The sequence below is a fragment of the Corvus brachyrhynchos genome, unplaced genomic scaffold (genome assembly GCF_000691975.1).
Source record: "Corvus brachyrhynchos isolate BGI_N302 unplaced genomic scaffold, ASM69197v1 scaffold1, whole genome shotgun sequence".
Classification (NCBI taxonomy): domain Eukaryota; kingdom Metazoa; phylum Chordata; class Aves; order Passeriformes; family Corvidae; genus Corvus; species Corvus brachyrhynchos.
Window position 1 is genome coordinate 2,945,030 of NW_008237222.1, and position 4,374 is coordinate 2,949,403.

Consider the following 4,374-nt stretch of genomic DNA (forward strand, 5'->3'; position numbering starts at 1 on the left):
GGAATCTTACATTGAGTAAAATTAACTAACCTTGAACTAACCTAAATGGATACCCTTTCCTAAAGGTGTCTGCTAGAGGACAGAACTGCAGTTACTTGCCGGAGAAAACTCACTGATACAATGTATGAAAAATCCAAGCCATGAAAATTCGGGATTACACAGGCAACCCCTCCTATTTCTAAACAATTAATACTGAAAACAAAGTCTGAATTCTCTTATCTGTCACATTTCCTATTCTAATTCTTCATCACACCCTTTTCCTGCCTGATTCCCTGCCTAGAACTTGCATTTATTAGACTTTCCTTGCTTTCCATAGTTAGTACTTGCTGCATTTTTCTTCTTTTCATTTACACTAAAAACACCTCATCTTAGAAGAGACAGCTAGGACATTGTCAGTATGCTCCTCTGCAGCCTCCTTCTTCTTTTGAAGCTCATCACATTTTCATTCACAAATACTTTTTTTCCTCTGCTTTTTTCTTCTTATAACCCCAGTTTGTGTCCTAACTTTGTGTTTTTCAGCACCTTTTCCATTTTGCCCCACCTAATTTTTTTAATCTCACCACCTTTATATTATTACCTCTTTGCTCCAACTCTCAACTCCAATAAAAGGGACAAAGAGACAAAGCCATCCATGAACATGTGATGGACTCTGATAAGGACACATCAGTAAGACCTAGAGTGATTACCTGAGGGCACAACACTGAGCTTCTGCTTCCCCCTTTAAGCCCTGGTCAACACTCATGACATTCATGGTTCTTGACTTCATCTTTGCCATACTCTTTATTCTGTTGTTGAAGTTTATCTGAGGAGACAAATAAATTCCCACAGCTGAATTTTGCACCCCTTGTTCTATAGGTACAATGGAAATTCTCTGCCCACTGGGTTGAATATGGCCTGCCCATAGTGGAACAGGGATAAACGTATTTGTTTCTCAGAAAAAGAAAGACATCCTCCCTTCTGAGATAGGTTTTTGGAGGGTTGGTTTGGTGGTTTTTTTTTTTTTCTTGGTCCAAATATGTGATTGCAGTTTGAGTTATCAGCCAATAGGCGGAAGTTCATGCAAATATTCACCTTATTTCAGTTCTGGAGGAACTCTCCCACATCTGGTCTTTGTATTGACTAAAGGTAAAACAGAAAGTTGGAAGCAGAATCAGGCACTCTCCAGGAAGAAAAAGTGGTATGCAAGTACATACTTCTCAGCCTAGTAGAAAGCTAGCCAGTTGTAATAAAAACACAGGCAAGATAATCCGGAAACTAATAAAAGGTGCAGCAGTACAGGCGCTAGCAGCTACTCTGTCCTGAAGAAAACTCAGACAACCAGCTCTGGTGGACAGCAACCCAAGTTTAGCAAGTAACTTTGGTGAGAACCCATGGTTCCCTGGTTTTATCTTTTGCATGTTTTCCTCTGATTGGTTAATATTTTGTCTTCTTGTTTTATGTATGATTATGTATATTCATTTTCCTTCTTTAATATGTATTAGTTCTAGAAAGTTCCGTGTTCCTTGACGCCCCATTGGATCCTTTCCTGACTCCCTCCAATGTGTTGTTCCCATTGGTTCCCTTCCTGTCAATCCCACCTGCTTGTCTCTATCCCATTGGCTGAGATCCCCTTCCCCACCTAGTCTGTACCCAGTATAAGATCCCTGGACCCTCCCACCACTTGGTCTCTTCGTCCCTGTCTTTTCGTGGGAATGAGCCTGTGTGGAATACCTACGGAGAGTCTCCTCTCTTTAATTCTTTATCTTCAGCTGTGTGCCTGCTCAACAGCGACAGAAGGATACAGCCCCTTTTGGGTGAGGAGCTCTACCCCTTTTTCATTGTGTGTTGGGCACTGAGTGCCGCCTTCCAGAGGGGTTTCAGCGTTGACCGCCGGGCTTCTTTGTGTCGGCACATGAGGGGTAAAACCCCCTTCTGCCAGCTCCCAGTGGCTGAAAACCCCTCCAAAAAGGGGCTTTCCTAAAGTGCTGAAACAATGAAGAAGTCGTGTGGGAAAATACCTTAATTTACACCATACAAAATAGTAACTTCATGAACTGAAAAGTCAGAATACCGCTAATTCTAAATGTGAAAGCTGTTCTCTAAACAAATTCACTTTATTCATAATGCTTTGTCTCTGAAGCCTTCCTGTTTTTTCATCATTCTATTTCTTATTTGCAAAAAACCAAGCGATGGCTGGGTCTTTATGCATCATTATATACTTTTGATGGTAGTAGGGAGGAATACTAGAAAAATGACCATACCATATGTCTATTACATGCTTGAAGCCTGCAATTTCACGTGTGCAACATTAGTTTTTATTTACAAGGTGCAATAAAGTGTCGAACAAGTTCTATTAAGTAGCTAATGAAGGTTATAGAATTTTCCTATTAGAAGAAAATAGGTAGTGTTCCTACACAGAATGTAGTGTGAACTTGAAGCAATGATCTCCTGTTGTTATTTGCAAAGGAAACTTTATTCAAACACAGTAGCTCTTTCTAAAGTAAATCCCTTACTTTTGAAATAAACTTAATTCTTGTTTCTGTGCTGCGATAATTATTTTTCTTATTCCAATAATAAAGTAGCACAACATATTTGAAATCTTAAGAAAGTAAAATGTGTCTCTTAAAGGTTAATATGTAATGGTGTAATTAAACTAATTTGTTATTGATTCCATCTCACTGTAACACCAATATATTATAAGTGGAGTCAGGCAAACAGCTCAGATAATTAGCAACAATTAGTCTAAGCTATCTCTGTATGATGTTTGATTTATATTAGGAACAGTGATGCAGAAAGTGATTAATACAGCTGTTAACTACAATGCCTGGAGTTTATTTTAACCAGTCACATTACTTGTAAAAGACCCTTTATCTGTAGGCTGGGCTTTCTATAATATTAGTACTCACTAAATCAGCTGAAGTTAATCTGGGGCAGTGGTGCAAAAGATAAATTGTTTGGCTCAAACGTTATTTTTTGCTTACTATTATGTGTACCTTGTGGGCTTTTCTCCACAGAGTTCTTCCTCCCCCTGCAACTGATTCCTTGTAGCAGTAAGACCAGTGGATTCTTGTACTGGGTGTGGAGGGGCTACAGGGGTGATGTCTGCGAGAAGCTGCTGGAAGCCTCCTCCATGTCTGATAGAGAAAATGCCAGCCAGCTCCAGGATAGCCCTTCCACTGGCCAAGGCCAAGCTCAAGCCCATCACCGACATTGGTAGCGCCTCTGGGATGACATTTTTAAGAAGGGTAGAAAAGTTGTTGCACAGAAGCAGATTTCAGCCAGAGTGAGGAATGAAAATATGTGAGAGCAACAGCTCTGCGGGAGCCAAGGTCAGTGCAGAAGGAGGGGGAGGAGATGCTCCAGGCGCCAAAGCTGAGATTCTCCTGCAGCCTGTGGTGAAAACCATGGTGAGGCAGCTGTGCCCCTGCAGCCCACGGAGGTCAGTGCGGGAGTAGAGATCCACCTGCAGCCCATGGAAGACCCCCACACTGGAGCACATGGATGCCTGGAGGCTGGGAACCTGTGGGAAGCCGGAACAGGCTCCTGGGAGGATCTGTGGCCCTGTGAAGAGCTGAGCCCATGCTGGAGCAGGTCTGCTGTTGGGACTTGTGACCCTGTGGGGACCCACACTGGAGCAGCCTGTTCCTGAAGGACTGACTGTACCCCGTGGAAAGAACCCATGGCAGGACATGTTGTGAGGAATTGCAGCCCGTGAAAAGGACCCACATTGGAACAGTGAGTATACAGTCTTTGTGGTAGGCTGTTTCTACTGGGAGCAGGAGAGAAGGAAGCAGTGTCAGAAACAATAGATGATGAACTGAGCGTAACCCCCATTCCTGTTCCCCTGCGTTGGGGGAAGACGGGTAGAGAATCAGGAGTAAAATTAAGCTCAGGAAGAAGGAAGGGGTGTGGGGAAGGTGTTTTAAGATTTGGGTTTATTTCTCATTATCTTAGTCTGATTTGATTGTTAGTTAATTAAACTAATTTCCCCGAGTCTGTTTTGTCTGTGACAGTAATTGGTGAGTGATCTCTCCTGTCCTTTTTCTCAACATGTGAGCCTTTTTGTTATATTTTCTCGCTCCTGCCCTGCTGAGAAAGGGAGGTGATGCAGTGGCTGTGGTGGGCACCAGGAAACCTGTATAGCTGTAGTGTGGCATTAAAAGTAACTTGGATACTTTGTGTATGGCTATACCATAATTTATTTGTTTTTTTAACAGATACCTGAATCTTCAATTTGTGTAGTTCTGGAGCAAGAGCATTAATAGTAAAATAACGTCGTAGCTGTTGTTCTGGCATTCAGAGTTAGCCTAGCTCCCCGCTCGGGCCATCGGGAGCAGGCCCTGTGGCCCGTACCCCCTCAGCCGTGTGTCCGACCCACGCCTGTTTGCTTTGCCC

General features: G+C 42.8%; 1 protein-coding gene across 3 annotated transcripts in view; it reads left to right on the forward strand.

Moving 5' to 3' along the window:
• The first annotated feature begins 3,383 nt into the window (after positions 1-3,383).
• Positions 3,384-4,374, forward strand: part of ZC3H14 (zinc finger CCCH-type containing 14) — a 24,660-nt gene continuing 23,669 nt past the window's right edge. For all 3 annotated transcript variants that reach the window (XM_008629695.2, XM_017728978.1, XM_017728977.1), the window contains exon 1: positions 3,384-3,714. The gene's annotated coding sequence lies outside the window, so the exon portion shown is untranslated. The remainder of the gene's footprint in view (positions 3,715-4,374) is intronic.